Source organism: Amblyomma americanum, chromosome 9 (genome assembly GCF_052857255.1).
Source record: "Amblyomma americanum isolate KBUSLIRL-KWMA chromosome 9, ASM5285725v1, whole genome shotgun sequence".
Lineage (NCBI taxonomy): Eukaryota > Metazoa > Arthropoda > Arachnida > Ixodida > Ixodidae > Amblyomma > Amblyomma americanum.
Window position 1 is genome coordinate 80,305,610 of NC_135505.1, and position 19,390 is coordinate 80,324,999.

Genomic DNA, 19,390 nt, shown 5'->3' on the forward strand with positions numbered 1-19,390 from the left:
AATCTGGATCCTGGTCTCGAGGAGTCGTTCGGCTCTTTCTTTCCTCACGACACTGGGGAATGCCTTCCAAAGTTCTCTCTTGAATAGCTCCCATGTCGTAAGGGACGGCTCATGGTTTTCGTACCACGTGCCTACGGAGCCATCCAATGAGAAAAATACGTGTCCAATTTTTGCCGCTTCATCCAACTTGTTGAATGACGCCACGCGCTCAAATTTGTCCAACCATTCTTCGGAGTCTTCGCCTAGGGATCCATTGAAAGTTGGTGCCACCCGCGGCTTCTGCAGTATGCTCTATGTCGACATCTTCGACGAGGTTGCGGTGCTCGTAGCAGCGTCTTTTCGTTGTCTGGTGTGGTCCGGCCGGGTCCCGATTTCAGGCTCCTCTCCCTGAAAACGTCGGCTAGCTCGCTGAGCTGCTGGCTCGTCCTCGGGCGCGAAGCGCTGAGGGCTGGCGTCACGACTTGAAGGGGGCGGGGGGGGACGTCCGGAACATGGAAGGCCACCCAGCACCTCCACCAGATGTCACGTAGTGGCGACGGCACCCGAAGGAGCGATGAAGACGGACAAAATGTGTACTAAAAGAAAACTGTTTATTAGGCTGACTTGCGCCCACAACGGACTGAATCACTCGGCGGCGGCCGAGACAGAATGCCCGCCGCTGTCGGCCGTGCTCAATTTAAAGCTGATAGCGAACTTTTGAGATAAAGCGTGCAAAGTTACTAGAGCCTTCCGGAACAACGTGGAATCAGCTGTGCCTGGCTGCGATCAATCGATATAAATCTTGTCGCGTCTTGCGTCGCAAAGAAAGCGATTAAGTGGTGTGGCGGCAGATTTGAAGAACGAACGAACACTGGAAATATTCGCGGCAATATCTACTCAACCTTGGGGGATTCTCCTAAATATTTGAGTAACACTGTCGTTTGCCACATTGTAGAGCTTTCAAGACTTCATCTTTGCAAGTTTAAATCGGTACAGCGCCGAATAGTGGCACCGCGTTGTCTTTGTAATAATTCTTTGAACATTAGCCTTCATTGATGAGCATGTAGTATTCGCCGTGGAAATTTAACAATTTGCATTTCAGTTCTTGTCATTTTGTTTCAGGTTCAACAGCCGAACGATGACTATGACGTCAAGCTGAGTATTGGTTACGTGAGGCATGAGAAAATAATATTTTATCGCTGCTTCCTGTTCTTTGTGATTTCGGCTATTGAGGCAGGTCAGCTTAATTAGCTCAATGAATCAAAACGACTAAAGGCCATTATATTAGAATTTAATTTCTGTGCCTTCAATAACATACAATAAATTTCAATGTCACAGCTACTCCTGCGTATTTGAAGCCGAAAGCGAAACCGCCATAACAAAAATCTCAAAAAGGCGAGAAATGAAAATTATGCTACTGAATTTGCTTCAACTAATGGCCGCTCAGATCTCATGTAGAAAAAATGAATAATTTATTAGCACGGAACCTTAACCAAAATGCCATTTCTTCAATGAAAATAAACGATATTGAAATTTCCGAGCAGGATTTAGCAAAAACATTTAGTAAACAGTTTGTAAGTGTCTCTAAAGCTGCTCTTGTTGAAAACCTCCTAAGGGACGTGACGATAGTTCCAAATTCTATATTTCTTAAATCTGTTGATGAAGCTGGAGTATTTACACTTTTTCATGCAATAAACTGCTCTACGGCCTGTGACGTCAGCAGGATGCAAATGAAGCTGATCTGGCAAATTTTAATGTCATTTTGCTTTGTGTTACGCATATTATGAATGTATGTATTTCAAATGCTGTCTTTCCTAATGGTATGCATTGTGCCCGTGTTTCTGTCGTTTACAAAAAAGGCGATAGAAACGAAGTGAGCAAGTACATGCCAATATCAATACTTCCTATATTTTATAAGTTACTTGAAAAATTATCTATCAGCAATTTATGTATTTTGAATCTGATAACCATATATTTACGAGCTCTCAATATGGTTTTAGAAAATACTTATCCACACAATCTGCTTTACTAGGCCAGAAAGAAGACACTTTGAAGGAGCTTGAACAAAACAGAATAGTAATTGGAATCTTTATTGATTTCACGAAAGCTTTTGATCTTATTAATCTCAATTTGCTACTGCATAAGTTAGAACTATGCGGCTTTCGCGAGGACGCAGTCTCACTAATCAAATCATATTTAGACTTTCGCAAACAGGCAGTTACATTACAAGGTTTCACATCTAATATGCAGCCCGTCTGCCCTGGTGTTCCCAATGAAGTATACTTGGTCTGTTCTTTTCAATACCTACATTAATGGCATTGTTTGTGTTGTACCACTCGTAAAATTCGTTATTTATGCGGATGGCACAAGTGTATTCATATCTGGGGACAACATAGATGAGTTGGTAGATAGAGCAAACCGCGTGTTAGAGCATCTAGATCAATGGGCCTGAGAAACGCATTAAAAATATCACAAAGACGAAAGATGTAATCTCTGCTCTAAAAACAAACTAGTCAATTTGAGTGAAACTATGTATTTAATGTCCTGCCCTTCAGAAGTAGTAGCAACGTTCGAAACAATAGGTGTTGTATTTAATGAAAACAAGTCATGAGACGTCCACGTATTACATATAACCACAAAATTATGCCAAATTCTTAGTCTTCTCCGCCGTAATCGTCACGTACTCCCAAAATCTGCGTTGCTCTTAATCTATCATTCCCTTTTTAATTATCGCCTTAATTATTGTGACTTAGTTTGGGGTGCTACAACTCAGAAAATCTGCAAAAGATACACGTACTGCAAAAAAGTTTTCTCTGCCTTCTCGAAAACGTGCCGCGGTGTTATCGCACCACCGAACTTTTCCCGAGGCATAAAATAATTGCTATACCGAACATGTTGCCTTATCGTCTGTGTTGAGATTTCAAAGAAGAATTATCTAATCACGCACGCAGGACAGCGCCCGTCCTGTCTGGTCTTTCTGTGTGGTTTGTGTAAAAATTAGAGCTGTTTTTACTTTTGTTACACAAAGTTACACCAACTAGCCCAGCAAGAGGTACTGTTAAACACACGCTTCCTTCAAACTCTAGGAGAATTAGACAATTAAACTCCGACGTATGGAGCCAGAAGCAGGAACCAATGAAAAATAAAAACGTATCGAACTAGCTACGATGTACAAATGCTAAAAAATAGGCTGCCACAAATATTGAACGAACTTCTAGAACAGAACATAAATTTTCGGAATATCTCAAATAAACATTTAGCGGAACTATTCCTCTCTTACACATAACTTTTCTTGCATTTTTTCATGAGAGTGCTATTTCTTTTGCATGCATTGTCTCACCTCTCTGTAATATAAAAAAAGTGTCCATGGTTGGCTTTGTTCGTGTTTTTTATTTCTTGTGATCGTGTTGTTTTTCACCTTTCGTGAGTGCTTGTGTTGCCTTTTCTTCCACTGTAATAAGTTTTAATTTCGACCTTCCTTGCTGTTGCCAAAATGTAGGGGGTCCAAGGCTCTGTCAAGCTGTCAACGGGCAGCTTTTACTCCGGGCTCCCTGTCATCATGTACCGCTCTCGCGAATTGCTAGCGCGTCCCCGACTTTCCGAAGGGGAACGTTATCGCGTGCAGGTTCGAACAAGATAACAAAGAGATGAAACAAAACAAAACGGAGCCGTATTTTTAATTTAAAGGAAGAGGAGCCAATAAGAAACGCACACGCCAAAAAGAAAAGCACACACTCAACAAGCGTACAAGACTACAGAATAAAAAGAAAGAGTTCACCAGGTACTGAGCGTCCCAGGTTAAGCGGGGATGACTTGCCGGCAGGGCGAACGCGGGTCGATGTAGTGCGTCGCGTCGCTGGCGATGCATCGAAGGAAGCGGCGGAAGGGAGCCAGGTGGTAATAGGAGCGGACAGGAACACAGGGAGACTCCGGTGGTCTCCCGTCAACAGCCCGAAGAACTTGGCAGTCGCAGGAGGAACGTAGCTAGGTCTCGTCGACGGCGTCATGAAACGCCAGAGGCTTAAAGCAAGCTATCCAAGGGTGCTTTTCGGCCGCACGGACCCTCAATTCATCGGCTGCCACCTCCACACTTGCAAGGAACGCAGCAGACTTGCGTCGGTGATCCAAGGGACGTCACGGCAGCAGGGACCCAACGTCCGACGGCTGCCACCTCCACGCTTGAATGACCCAATCTCCGCTGCACTGTCTTCCTTCGCACCTCGGTTTTCTGACACGTCAGCTCTCCGCTCCTCGTGTTTGCCTCGCACACACCCTTCGCACGCGAAAACGCGCAACGCTGGGCTGGCACGCGCAGCGCTCCGCTGTCCGACGCACCACTGTTGACGCACGTACCGCACTCAAAAATCCCATAAAATAAGTTGTGCAGCTCACAACCGCATGATGGTCGAATAAAAAGTGTTATTATTATTAGTGCATGAGAGCATACTCGGATTGCAGGCAAATGCGTTTTGATGATACACAAGTGCAGCTTTATTAGAGGTTTAATTATAACCCAACTGTGAAATAATGCAAATTACCACTATGAACACATTAATGGTTGGCAAAGGTGGGCCGCTAGCCGTTTCTTTTAATGTTTGTCCCGCGTCGCATCAAGCAGTTTAAGACAGCAATATAAAACCAGTGCAGTACGTTTTTGACAGTAACTGCGAGGCAGCTGTTGAATATAGTGAGATACTGTTATGATCACATTGATGGGAATGCTCTAATCATGAGACGTGTAGCAAAATATTTCTTTCACAATAAATTGCAGAAAACTACAGGAGTCCCGACGAAGCATCTTAGGATGCAATGATTGTTATGGTGCTCTTTTGCGATATGGGAAACATTGCGTTCATTAGCAACTTTCCGCTCAAAAAAAAAATGTGTTTGTTGAAATTTTCTGCGCATGATGTGTACTATTTTTTAGCATGAATAGAAAAAAATTGAGAGCAAGCAGGCGAAAATTTGGTGTTCATGCTCCTTTAATACCTACAACTACTACTGCTGCTACTGAGTTCGTAAATTCGGTGAGAGGTCGTCTCTTCTGCTTCCTTCAGGCAGGCTGTCCTCCCATGACAGGAACACTTCTGAGCCGTCCGGTGCCTCATTGACAACTGGCAGCTGCACATGATGAAACATACAAGACATGTTATCATCTCAGAAAAGAGAGCAATCATCCGCTTCCTCAACATATTAGAAAAACACGAACTTGTGATGGCCAAACTGGAAAGAAGGCCGCGGTTCAAATTTTTGTTTTCCTGAACATAACTAAATAGATATATGAAGATCCAGACATGTACACCAGCCTTCCCTAGCCCCAACTTTCACATGAACCAATGGGTTCAGTGCAGTTTTTTTTATTACTGTTGCGGAGTGCAATCGCCTTCCTTTAGGTTTATGTGACTCGAAATATTTTGTGAAGGAGTTGGAGAATTTTTGTACGGCTCCTAGTGTTGGTGTTGTGATGAATGTTGGATTTTATGTCCTTTAAGTGACTTGTGGCTGTGGTGGCTAATGGTTTTATGGCTTTTATAATTGTGTGCCACTCCCGCTTGGGCCAAAGTTATGGCGCGCAGTATGTACAAATAAATAAATGAATGAACAGCTGAACAAGACACTATACCAAACTGATAAATGTCAACAACAAGCAATATGTTAAACATTTGCAAGCATGTGGGGCATGGTTGACCAAGGGTAAACCGAGCTGATGAGGTTGAGTTGAACAGAAGTACATGGAAAGTGAGGTGCGAACTCTGGCACATCTAGGCGCTGCGATTTGAAGACGCAAGTGCCATTTCCGCTCCCGACTGCCATTAATGCCCATGGTTGTGGGAGTAGCTTACTCTGAATCCCCACCCTCTCCCGAGTCTGTCCAATTGTTCCAAAGGAAGGATTGCTGGGTCAGTTGGTTCATCATTCAAGGCTTAAAAACTGCACGAAAAATGGGATGATACAGAAAGAAGGAATAGACAGCACTGAACCTGCAATTGAGTGTATTTTATGTGAAATGGCAATATACAGAAAGCATGCACAAAGAGCTCATAGACAAAAACTTAATACAATACAGATATTACATACTTCGAACGAAGACAGCGCAAAAAAGAACAACGACAGAAGAGGACACTACAAAGAACGCTTCTCTTCTGTGGTTGTCCTTTATTACGCTGTCGTTTATTCCAAGTATGAATCACCAACTAGCCTACCACTTTGTTTTATTGAATTACTTGGACATTACAGATATCACATAGAAATTTATTATCTCTTTGCTACTTACCTTCAGTGTCCCTGTAGAGAAACAACAGTTCGCAATAACAGCTTATGATCCACAGGTTGCTGTATTACTCTACTGTATTCAAGCCCAGTTGCTAATAGAATCAATGGACGAAGATGAGTATCTACAATAGAAGGACGAAGGTGAGGCTGCATGTGCACAGGTGTGAAAGATGAATTGTCATACAGCACTAGCAATATTAATATATCACGCAAATAAAGGCACCGAAATTCTGGTGCGTACCATAACTTCATCTTACTAGAGACTTAAGTCGTATCCATCCGCAGTGTGTGCCTTTTGACATGATTCCCACCCGAAATAAAAAGGACGTAACCTAAACCAGCAATGCACATTGAACTCCTTGTACAACAAAGCGGTCTTTTCTCTGGCATGGTAATATTAAGTATATGGGGAGACAACCAGCTAACTACCGATATGTATAACTGCTAGAAAAAAACAAGGATTTATGGACGAGAAGTGGGAGTTGCTTGGCTAGTTGGTTCACGTTTCGTGACAAAGAACAACAGCACAAGGAAAAAATGTAGACGTGGAGGCCAGTGCCCATGTTTGTGGGAGTGGCTTACACAACTGCTCGAGTCTGTTCTTTATTACCTATTGTTGGCCAGCCTTTTTGTAATCAGTATAAGTTCCGCACTGAGAAATGAGCAGCAATAGAATTTTGAAGTGATCTGAACGACAGATTACACGCAAAGGTATAAATCACAAATTACCTCTAAACTTTCCTCGACTCGCCCATCGTCGTTGATGGCAAGGCAGCCGAGGAAACTGGAGCTGCCAGTAGAAAATCCATGAGACACCAGGCGACCCAGTTGAAGTGCCTGTCTATCTCAGCTGCCTGGACAAAAATGATGTGAACTATTAAATGTGTTGGTAAAAAACATTTGAAGGTTGTGATCACAGCATTTCTCTCAGTGGATTAAGCTTTACTATACAAATTCTCAATGCAAGAATAAAATTTCATAGATAAGTGTCTAATGCATATGCACAGGTACTGCTGAAATTAATGCATGCAATTTACATCTGCAATGTGGCTAAACTACATCCTGCTAGTTGCTGCTTTGCAATTCAAGCCACGACTGTGCATTATGGTTCAACTATTGTCATTCTAGCAATATCTTACTTGGTTAATTTCTAGGTTTATTTCTTTCATATATCTTTCCCAGGCTGCACTGCGTATACTACTTCACAAATGCTGCTAGTACACAGTGAAGCCTGATAAAGAAATATGAAATCCAGAAATTCAATTAACTACATTGTTGCTCTAGCTGGTGGCCAGAAATAGCGACGCGTACAGCAATGCTGTCAGCGCTGCAGCTCGCAATTTGCAAATAAAAACGACGAACAACACATGTGTAACGAGGAAGACGAAGTTTGCATGCAGCGCCGTGCACCCGTGCACGAGCGAAGATTCTAAGTGCTGCGTATGCTGCTCCTGCCTGAGGACAATACTCTCGAGTCCTTACTATCTCAACAATGCATTCTCAAGATCGTTTTCGACGCTCCAGAACTGTGCGACGACGGCGAAGAGAATCGACGCGTTGCTCCAGCGACAACACATGCTACTGTCGCACATGCGACGCTGACTTAAGCAGTTCAGCTGCACTATGAAAACAGCGCCAAGAACCCGATGGCACGAGTATCGTTCGAGCCTGAAAACGTCATTGAAAGAAGTTATTTTTCATCAATGACAAGACTTTGCCCTTCTACATGCTGATAAGAAGGGAGGCTTCGTCGTCCTGCCTTCAAGAATGTTTGGTGAGAAAGCCACTCAAGCAGTCCAAAAGAATATTTTTTCAGAATAAGGTGGAGCCTTCCAAGGTAAAGACCCAAGCGTATAAGCTGTGCAAGGACCTTGCTTTAGAGGAACTTTGTAGAGCTGTTATTAACTAAAAGCGCGATAGCTTAGAACTGTTTTTACCGCAAAAACCCATAAGGTTGACGAACTCTTTAGGTGCATAGTAAATGAAAAAGGTACATGGCAGCGTGAATTAAGCGGGTTTCTTCAAACGTGTCTAAAGTAGGTGGTGGCGGACGACCCGTACTTGTCTAGGAACTCGGGAGATATAGTCACTTGCATACAGGGCGCTCAGGTATAGGCTATTCCTTTTAAACTGTCATCGAAAGCCCCATGCCCCAGGATACCCTGTTTTGCGCTGTCAGGTCTTGTATTGAAGATGTGGGTGTAATAGCCTTTGAGAACGCCTGTGGTTTAACGCGGAATGATTTCATGTCTTTACTTAAATTTTGTCTTGGTTCAAACCTTGTATCGTTTAACGATTAGGTCCTTGTTCAGCGCAAAGGTATTTGCATTGGTTCGTGTGTGGCACCTGTACTGGCTGACATCTTGTCCAGCATTGACCGTTATATGGTGCGCATTTGGACGACGATACAACTCTGAGAATTTTTCGGTATGTTGATGAGTTTTTGGGGTTTATTCAAAATAAACTCGGTGTGACGCACACTGTAACTGCGGAAGAGGTTGTGTCGGTCTTCAGACGACATGGGAACGGTCTAACCTTTACTCACGAATTACCGGGCCATGACAAGCTACAGTTTTGAGATATTTGACTAACACCAGATCACGTATGCTGGATGTGCTCGCCACGGGCACAAAAAGACCTGTTGTCTTTCGAGTCAGCACATTACAAGACTGTAAAACGTGCCATCGAAACGCATTGCTTGCAATGCATCCTGTCCATGTCTTGCGCACATCTGATACATGAGAGCCTCGATAATCAGGTCATTAGGATGATGAAGGCTTGATTTCCTGTTTAGATCATTGTTGCGGTGGCAGAGAAGCTACTGAGCAAACTGAAAGATAGGACGTGCCGGAATAGTGGCCGTTCTAAAGAAATGAGGCCAACGGTTATACCGTATGTGCACAGGATTTCCCACAACCTGAAGAACGTGGCAAAACGCTATGGTGTGCCGGTTGTGTTTTCCACCCCGCGCAAGTTCACCGCATCGAGATCCAGAGAAATGGTTGTGCCGGGGTCAAGGGCAGTGTGGCAGATGACATCCGCCGGTGTAAAACACGGCAGTATAGCGAGCTGCATAGATTCGAGCATATGCTGCAACGTATTCCGACGCGTGTCGGTCGGCGTAAGTCAATACAAGAACACTCAGGCCCCAGCATGAAAAAAACAGGAAGCCAAGCTCCAAGTGTCCACCTCACATAGAAATCTGAACCCTGGCCATGTCACTTAGGACACCGCAACATAAAGAGCCCTAAAGAAAGAGGTGGACATGAATGCTCCAGGAAAACCAACCAATAGGTACCGCGCACTTGTCCATCGTCCCCAGTGCGCGAGCGAATAGGGCACCACATTAATAAACTCCTTCGTTAGCGAAACTCAGCCCGTCCCCCAATGTTTCCTCGTTCGACTTCTCGACTCGGCGGACCAGGAAAAAACAAAAAAACAAGGCAAGCGCCGATCCATCGAGCAGCCAGCTCCCTTCACGCTGCGTCTACAGACCTGCCAGACTATAGAGAGAGCTCAAATAAGCAATCCGAAAGCGGCTCCCTCTTCCGCTCCGGACAACGAATCAGCAACAAGTCTTGGCCAGCTTCAGCCATCCATAGCCGGCCACCCACCTCTTCGGCCCGTAGCGCAGCCGCTGCCACCGCAGTCAACCCGAAACCTGCCGTAAACCTATCGCGGCTCCGTACCACTTCTTGTGGATCAGTTTGCCCTGGTTGGTTGAGACCGACGGCACCAGCAGGAGTCCAACCAGTCAATAAACCTGTTATCCTTCTTACCATATATTGTCGCTTTCCTCTAACTCTGCGTGGATCCAGGCTCACGAGGAAAGCGTGACAAAGGCCAAAATAGGACTGATGATGGGTTCTTCGTTGCCGGTGTCTTCTGTGCCTCATTCAGACTTGCCGGCTTCAGGAGACTCAATAGAGGTCTAATTGACAAATGGTTTATAGGCAAGAATTATGTACAAAGTATTTCCAAGAACTTGCAGTGGACAAAATCTCTGGCTGCCGCGTGCGGACCTCAAGTCAAGTCGTCCTTTTTATTTACATGAGGACGATGCAGGTAGGCCAGGGCAAGGAAGTGAAACACATTTCACTGGAAGCAGCCCGGGCCCCCATGTACAAGGCAAAATACCACGAAAACGACAGCGCATGTTGGATAACTAATGTACTATCGGGGACAGAAGTGCTATACTCTACGCAGCGGGAGCGGGGCAACGGAAAACTGCATCGCAACGCCATGTACAGGCGACATCTGGGATCGAGACAGTCAGTGCGAGCCCTTTATTAACTGCAGGCATGTCTCTTGACTCGTTTCAGTGTTTCGTGCTTGAGCGCGCCAAAATGCTGAGCGGCGCCGCAGCAGTAGCAATCTGGTGGCCCTGTTTTCATGTTGTGTCTTCTTTTTTTCCATGCACGTTCGAGATATGGCTTGAGAGCTGGCGCGCACGGCGCCGCTCGGCATTTCAGCGAGCTCAAGCACGAAACAATGAAACGAGTCAAGTGACATGCCTGCAGATAATAAAAGGCTTTCATTGGCTCTTGATGCCGCCTGTAGATGGCGTTACATGCAGTTTTCCGTTGCTCCGGCTTCCGCTGTGTGGAGTATACCACTTTTGTCCCCGATAGCACACTACAGATTGGCTGGGCAAGAAGGTACGTGAATTCAGCAATATCTAACAGTGCGGGTCGATTTGGTTAGGAAAAAAAAGCAGACAATACGCAGATAAAGAAGACTGACAAGAATATTTACTTTTTTTCATATTTTGAGAGAAAGTGTGTATATAAAACTTTAGCTAAGGAAAAAGATGAAAACAATCGCGTGTATCCCAGCGCAGATATAAAAGAAAGCATTAAAGACCCCGTATCAGAGCGTCACGAATTTCACGCAGCCTGCTCTTTTCCACAGATATGCCTTTACTTATCAGTTTATTTAATTACTATGGGAAACGGCAAAGCGCAAGAAAATTTTTGTTTTTCTCTTTTTTATCTTGTTGTTTTTCTTTTCTGGTTTTCCTATCAAACATGGCGCAAATTTGGCCAGCTTAATGCAAAAAAAAAGTGCGTGCACCCCACATCTGCGGCCTACCTGCTTTAAACGCTGGGAGAACTGATTTTTCTTCTCTGAGAACAAGAGAAGAAAAACAAGACCAAAAAGAGGAAAAACAAAAAGGTCTGCGAAGTAAATCACGACCTGAAGTTCGTCGCATGTGTCAAGGGTGTGGTGTATAGTGTTCTCTTCACGTGCGGGAAGAGCTATATAGGCCAGACAGCGAGATGCCTGAATACTCGCCTGCGTGAACACAGCACTGTTTTGAAAGGGGCCCCTTTTTCAAACCTAGCTTCGCACTACAAAAAATGTAATCGCAACAGTTCAAAGCTTACTGAAGAACCATGTATACTCCATTTTTTAACGATAGTAAGGTCTTGTACAATCACAAAGATAAACTAACTAGAGAAATCCGGAAAGCATTTCATATCCACAATACCTGCGACACATGCGTAAGCCCCCCACCCGTCCTCGTTCATGTCTGTGAACTATTGTATCTCGATCACTATGACTGAAGTTCACAGCTTATCAGTGTTGTTTGTGCAACTAGCTCATGCGTGTTTTGGTTGTAAAGAGAGTATATTTTGTATCTTCCTTTTCAATAAACCTTCACTTGCTGTTCAGCGCCTGTCTAGTCTCATTTCTGTCCCTGTTGCTGCGCTGTTTTTGTTCTTGAAGTAATTACCAACTCGCTCAGTTCGCCGTTCTACAGAGGAACCTTGCTAGTTTGACACGACACTGAATCTACTCTCACATCAGTTTTTCAAAAATGATGGTTAGTAGCAGCTACGAAGGGGGCACATTGGGTGCAATTGATGCCATAACCACATAAACAGAGAAAGAGAGCTTGTGGCGAGGTTGAGTTAGACACTATACTTTCACTGCTTTTAGCTTTGCTGGCTGGAGGAACCTGGCTGAAATTTGATAACCCAATTGAAATGGTGCAGCGTTCATTTGACCTGTAGTATTCTTTCCCAGCAAAAGTGCAGCCAAGATATAGCTTCTACGCGTAACTGGGAACCATTGGGCTAAATGTAGGACGTACAAATGCAAGCATGACAGTTTTGCAGTGCACGTAAGGTGTTCGGATGCATGGCACAGCATAGTGATGCATTTGTTGAATGGCACCACAAGCAACGTTCGGTGAATTTTCAGTGCGTCGACATGGGCTGATCTGTCCTCCAACACCGAAAAGTGTGCGAACAGTAGTTTCATTAAAGTCTCTCTCTCTCTCTCTCCATTTGCAAAGATTGGGTTGCCTGTCACGCATTCCGCGTTTTCTCGCACGCGGACATGCACATGCAAGATTTTTTGAAGCACACCGACACCAGCTCGGTGTCAATGCCGCGGCAGCGGCCTAAAAACCTATTATAAACGTACGCATGGTTCTGCATTCTTCCCATAGTGTCTTTCAAAATGCTATTCAAAGCCTCTTTTGCTCCCTCGCGCCCACAGCCGAAGACGATTTCATAAAACCGCTTTTCCGACATACGCACTGAACGCATCTTTTTGTATAAGATCACATGCGGCGATAGGTGTGAGAACATATGAAGAACCGGTACGTTCGAAAGAGCCCAGAAATGTACGAGCAGCATGATGTGTGCTGGAGCAGCAAAATTTTGGAACTGCAACGAAGCGAACAGCAAATGGCCGGGACGCTATATGCGCGAGTATGTACAGTCGATTTAGGGAGAAGCAGCATGGTGTCTGCGAATAACGGCGTTGTGTCTGCTAGAGTGACAAAGGTATACACACCTCCGCTCCGCAAACAGTTAAGATCGCACACAAGTGAGAATATACAGGCTATGAGCCTGGCTGTTTGCGTGTTTAACGATGCTACAACGATGACAGTTGATATATAATGAAAAAAAAAACATCCGACACAACTGCTGGGACGCCCTAATGTTGCAAACAACGAAAATAACCAGCAGCAAAGTGGTACCTTAACCACATCGCTTAACAGTTAGAGATTCCATTGCGCTCTGCGGCTGCTGGCTAACTCTGAACTGCCTCAGACATCGTGCGCCTGCCGCTTCGGAATCGTTGGCCAGCATGTCGACAATAAAATTGTCCTTGCTTGGAACGGCAGCATCTTCTTCCGCACCGTTTTCATATCTTCCGCTTCTGACCCAAAATAAAATTTCAATCCTTCTTTGAGTACTAAGTCGTACGTACTCGGCGACATAGTGCCATGCGGCTGGCGGCACTCGGTCCGTCTTTCTTTGTTTACGAGTAGCATGTGCTTTTCAAGCAGACGACGCACCTACCCGTTGTCGTCACAATTATCTGCACCGATTTCTCAAGGCCACTGTTGTGGCTGCCAACTTAAGACGTCACGCAAAATACAGGAAACCATGGATCGAACCCGAAAGGCTCGCTGGAACTAGTACGACAATAAATTATATAATGCTTGTTTGCGCTTCTTAAACCATGTACTACGCTATCAGCATCACTACGTGCCTATCGGAATAATGAACGACAACCCAAAAATTTGATGTCTCTACGTTTTTAATGATTGGGACTGGGGATTCGATAGTACTGCCCTTAAAAGAGATACTGGTATCGTCTTCATATATCACATATAGTGCCTTACTACTTATTTTGACGATGTAATTAATCTAAGGGGTGAAGAGTAGTGGCCCTAAAATTCTTCCCTGTGGAACCCAAGTCCTGATGTGCTGAAAGGAAGATAACTGTTTTCGTATTTCTACGCATTGGGAACGTTGTTGCAGACAAGATTCTAGGAGAATGAGTGCTTCGCCACGTAAGCCATAAAGTTCAAGTTTCTGCCGTAGTTTTTGATGATTTAGGCGAACGAAGCACTTGGAAAAATCTATGAAAATTCCTATGCATACCTCTTTATTTTCTACTGCTTCAAGAATTATCTATTTGTTCCAGTGAAGCTGTTTCGATGGATCGGCCTTGCACAAATTCATGTTGAATTTGCTACAGAATTCACGTAGCTTCTTAAAATTATTTTTTTTGAACGTTTGGGAAAAAAAATTGTCCTGCTCGAGCTCCGTGCCTACTCGAGCGAGGCTTCTGCTCACAGAGCTCCACAAAAAACGACCCCCGAAAAGTGATGTTGCGGCGCATGGATATCAAAGTACCTCTCACCCCTTCCGCACATCAAACTAAATGAAACAAACCAGCGCTCCCCCTGAAATCATTGTGATGAAAAGTGAGCTTTCCTACTCGTTAAAGGCGATGTCAATTAAATTCCTGGATAGCAAAGTACCTCTCACCCTTTCCGCACATCAAACTAATAGACATGAACTAGCGCTCCCCCTGAAATCATTGTGATAAAAGTTGCGAGCTTTCCTGCTTACCAAAGGCGATGTCAATTCAATTCAATTTAGCTCTTTATTTACGTGAGAACTGGAAGGTCTCTAGGGCTAAAAGTTGGAGGCAGCTACTTGACTGGGCCCTGGAGCCGTTAACAAGGCAGCAGCAGACATTGGTTGCCGAGTGGGATTTCTAGAGAAGAAAATTTCTAGAGAAGCAAATAAATCCGTCTCAAAAGTTTACGGAAAGGTAGTACCTTTTCGAACTATTATTTGATCAATATTCACTCTCGTGGTGCTTGCCCACACTAAACTGCAATGTCAGGGCTGCTCACTCCCCTTCGTTTAGTTTACCTTCTGTTTGCGTAAGTTCGTGTATCACACGGGGAGCCATCAACAAACTCAAGCGGCAGGAACTCGATCTTTCGGAATTCCAAGCGGGCAGAATGCGAGCTGCCGACTAAAGAGCATCTTACAACGTTGTCACGTTCAGCGGCCCATCCGGTGGCCCAGCTCCTACGATGTTCGCTTCGATAACTAAACATGTTACAAGAAATGCAGCGCATCGCCGTAAAGCGAAACTTATGGTCTCGGTTTCAGCTCAACTCGCGGGCAGTCGCACAATAAAATACGCAAAAGAAAATTGGCAACACATCGAACCTTGCAACAGGGAACCAACCGGCAATATTAGAAATATATTTAATAGCCGTGGGTACGCGGTCAAATCTGCCAGGAGCTTGTAGATGCATTTGTATTATATGGAACACGATTATCCGGATTTGTTATATTGTTCAGTTTGCGTCTCTCAAGTGGTAAAACTATTCTAGTTTGTGCAAAATTCAAATAAAGCAAAGAGAGACACACTGTTGTTTGACCCGGTTTTATTGAACTGAAGCGTAACAACAAGGAACCATCGGGTGCGTGTCGTATACGCTTACTGTGTACGCAGCCTGGGACCCCTAGAAGGTGTGTGTGGGGAAGAACGGCTGGTGCATAACAGGATACGCGCCATTTTGTCACGTCTGGAGGCGTCCCGTGGGTCCTGTTGGCAGGTGCACTTTCTTCCGCATGAATCACCGATGCTTTTTCCCCAACACTGCAAGAAGTGATCGGAATGCAGCGAGGATTACTCCAATATTGTGCAGAATAGGCAATTTTGTTCTTGCGAAAAATATTTATATGCACAAAATCGAAAAGTCAAAATTTCGCAACGTTTCTGTTATGTGCGATTAATATGTTAAATTCCGCCAAAGCATGGCACAAACACCTCTAACGCGCTGCGCGGGGTGCTCTCTAGGTTGCGTAAAACAGTTCCTTACATCCAAGGTTTGGCGGCTGTCGTCTGTCACATCTACATCGCTCAGAGCGTGCAGTGCACGCTAACGTATTTAGACGCGCCTATGGAAGCTCTTTCGCGGCTACCATTTAAATCGGTGGGTATAACATAGAGGCCTGCGTGCATATTCGTTGGTACACAAAGCAAAGCGCTGACGCACGCAGTGGTCGCACTGCCTCGCCTCTTTCACCGCAGTCCGCTCACCTCAAGCGCGGCACCAGGAAACTTTATTACCATCTCTCCGGCGCGCTCCTCCTCCACATCAACCTTTCGCTTGACAATGGCTCTAGAGCACAAAATCTGGCCAAGAGTATATCAAACCATACACCGTTTGTACGACGGACATAACCAGATGAGACACCACACACTTATATAGGCGCACAATTGAACTCTTAAAAGGCTTTGGCTGTTTCTTGCAATAAACTTCGTGTGTGCTTGCTGTCTCGAGGAATGCGCCATTTTGGGAACTTCTAGCAAGCTCGGCGGAAACGGGCGGGTACAGTTGATGAATTCAGCAGATTATACTTGCAAGTGGCTTGTGTGATTATGCTTGCAAGTGGCTCGTGAAATTTAAAAAGGAAGTAATTCTTTTAACTTAACTTAAAATATCTATCGGACGGCTCATTTGAAGCCACGAATACGCTCTTATACAGACTACTTTGGAGTAAAGAAGTGACAGCGACAGGTGTTGGCTACACCACCCGGCATTGCCATGGGTGCGTCATATTACGTGAAAAAGTATGTTTTTTTATGGCCATCTCAAGCATTTTTACGGCAAAGGCGCGCTACGGCAGCACTAGAGTTCAGTAGCTGGAGAATGAGGGACATATTTTGGTTTCAACAAGACGGAGACTAAACATCTGGAACCACTAGTTAATGTAGAGACATTACTGAGGAGATAGCCAAAATTTTGATACTTTGAGTGGCAGCTGTGCAGTGGACGTTAAAACAAGTTGAGTTTCTTCTCCCTCTTTTAGGTACTCAGCTACCAAGAAAGCAATTTTTGTGTTGCGGTAGAGAGCAGAAAGGTAATGTTTCAAGCCCGGCATTTTCAGTCATAGTATCCTCGTTTACCAAGTTTAATATGGTTTAGTGTACACAAGAGCACCAATATTTCTCTATACGAGGACTCTTTGTTCTTTTCGGCGTGCTATTTCCAATAGCAGTTGAGCATTTGGGCATGAAACTCAAAAATATTCTCATAGGTCATTACCGGATTTCCGCAATAGGGAAATAATGTTAAAATCACGGGAATTCATTACTTAATGCGAAGTCCATTTTTTCTAAAAAGAAATTTTCACGCGAAGTTCAAAGTGGGACCTTCGGTACACATGGCATGGTGGAAGCATGGAAACCTGGTAATGTCACAATTAAACCGAGCTGTTCGCTACTTTTTGCTATGGCGCGATGTGTCAGCTAACTTAAGACTAATTTTCAGCACGCGGAATGTCGTGCTGTGTTCCACAGTCATATCTATGTATTATCCGTATCCTCTAGCCCATGCCTATAACCATTAAAATGGTTTGAAATTCTTTCGACATTGGCTATAAAAGTTTAATGGGATAGTGACTTCATGTTCAAAAACGTTTGCTAACATCACGAATTCTTGGTTGAAAACGTTTCGTACCAGTTCGCTGTTTTTGTGCATTTGTGTGCAAAATGTTTCGCATACCACTGCAGGGAACGAGACAGGCGATGCTGCAAAGGGAATCTTAAACCCCTGGCGTTACATTACCTGTACTCGAAATGTTTGGCTCAACTGTCAGGCATACTACACTACAGAATATACACTGCATGCATGTTTGGGTTATATATAAGGCAATATGAAGGCAAGGACGTTAATAATGGGAGGCTCTTTAGCGAAGAGAAATCCTAGATGATTATAGAAGAAATATCTGAAATGGAAGTGAACACAAGTGCGGAAATAAGTGCTGGAATAACAGATGCTTCTATTCTGGGTTGTGCATTAGTGTCGAAACAGAAAAAGAAAGGTGATATTTACGCTGCCGCTGCAACTCCCGGATGCGCCGTAACTAGCGGGAAGAGCTCTGAAATTGTCACAGAATGGAATAAGGAACAACGCCACAAAAAGGCAGCGCTCATTATGACTTCATGCAGGTACTTCGTAAGAAAGTCTCAGCAATAATTGAATTTGGGGAATGCAAAAATTCAGTACGAGTTTCTTTCTAAGCTGGTTTCCAAGCTACAACAAAACACCGGACATCGCGGAATTTTGGATCCGTTTTCAACACAGCCCATTCGAGTACTCAACTGATTTTTGCGCATAGTGATTAAGAGCTCTGTCTGAACATAGGCTAGAGTCGAGGAACATGGAATTACGTTTATATAGAGGCTTTATTTATTCAAACGATGAGATGCCTTTTTTGTCTGCCATATGAAGAGTTAAAAATCATATATCTGCTGGTAATTTTTGCTCCAGGACTATACAACAGAGCCCGAATTTGCGTATTCGTACACAGTTAATATTATTTTTCTTTCTTTAGGTACAAAGTAGTACAACCTTCATTAAAAAGTCTTCAAGCCGCAGGGTTTCCTTTCCAGCTTTACAATAGGACATTCAAGTTCTTGTCGAGCTGGGAATCTTTACCCTAGCCTTTAACAACCCTCTGGCTTTTAACACTGGTATGAATGCTACAAATTGCCCCCTTCGGCCCGGAAGCTTCTAAGCTATGTGTGTGTGCGTAATAAAATCGCACCTATAATCCTAACAGGATTTCATGACATTATGCTAGTTCTTGTCACGCGAACAAAGCTAAACATCAATACTTTTCACCTACTCGGACATGATCACGAAGACCGTGACAAGGAGGAAGCAAACCACCGTCGCCCTCATCTCGATCGGTTGCGCCTTCCTTCTCAGAGCAGGAACGTCGATTCGAAAAGAGACGAAGTTCTATCAACTGCTGAGGGTGTTCTGGCTTTTATACATAACTGAGGAGAAGCGAACCGTATTTGGACTTTTAATTTGAAATTAATTTTAATGGTGGCCAAAACCGAAGCAGTTTCATAACGGGAGGCACCCGCTTAGGTTAACTGCTAGGGATGTCTTGCCACATTGTTCATCTTGCCTAGCAAAATGAAAGAAGGTAACAGAAATGCGTCATCAGAAATGAATGAGCCAGAAAATGACACGAAATATTTGAAGTAAGAATATATTTTTTTCTGCATTTTATTGTTCGAGCGTTTCATGTTGAAGGAAGCGCCGATTATGACATGCAGCTGCTGACCAATCTTGGCGCTGAAGGGAATACTAATAAGAAAAAAAGTCAACTTATGCATGTGGCTCTTTTTGGGACGTTGCTGGAGGATACGGAACGGTGGCATAAATATTTATTACATTACATTGCAATTGCTGGGGTTCTGAAATCGAAAATTGTGGTTTCCGATGCTGTCGCCATGCTGCTGAGCTGCACATAATTATCTTAGACTCCTGAAATATATCATC

At 44.1% G+C, this 19,390-nt stretch overlaps 1 long non-coding RNA gene across 1 annotated transcript; it reads right to left on the minus strand.

Moving 5' to 3' along the window:
• Positions 1-15,452: 15,452 nt before the first annotated feature.
• Positions 15,453-18,878, minus strand: LOC144104916 (uncharacterized). The gene is made up of 3 exons (XR_013308656.1): positions 18,723-18,878; positions 17,927-17,972; positions 15,453-15,684 (listed from the first exon to the last, which is right to left on the minus strand). It is a non-coding gene; the product is annotated as an uncharacterized LOC144104916 (long non-coding RNA).
• Positions 18,879-19,390: the final 512 nt, after the last annotated feature.